Source organism: Penaeus monodon, chromosome 31, assembly GCF_015228065.2.
Source record: "Penaeus monodon isolate SGIC_2016 chromosome 31, NSTDA_Pmon_1, whole genome shotgun sequence".
NCBI lineage: Eukaryota > Metazoa > Arthropoda > Malacostraca > Decapoda > Penaeidae > Penaeus > Penaeus monodon.
In genome coordinates, this window is record NC_051416.1 from 10331604 (window position 1) to 10331917 (window position 314).

Below are 314 nucleotides of genomic sequence, written 5' to 3' on the forward strand. Positions count from 1 at the left end.
TATTGCTTTTACTATTAACCATTAACCATTCTCAAATCCTGGGATGACTTTCTATTATGACGGGGCACTATCGCAACAGTAGTTAGGTGTCTGAATAAACGGGGGTTATAAGTACTCTAGTGACAGGATAGGAATGTCTCTATGTCCGTATTGTGTAAATTGTGGAGTGTGGTTAATGCTTCACCAGAACAAAGAGGGTGTAGAAAGTTTCCGAGGCAACTGTAAAGTTCAGGGAGAAAGCTAACTTGGTATAACTTCATAGGTAAGTACAAAGGTATACCTCCTTCGTTCAATGCTTCGTCTCCTTATTTAGG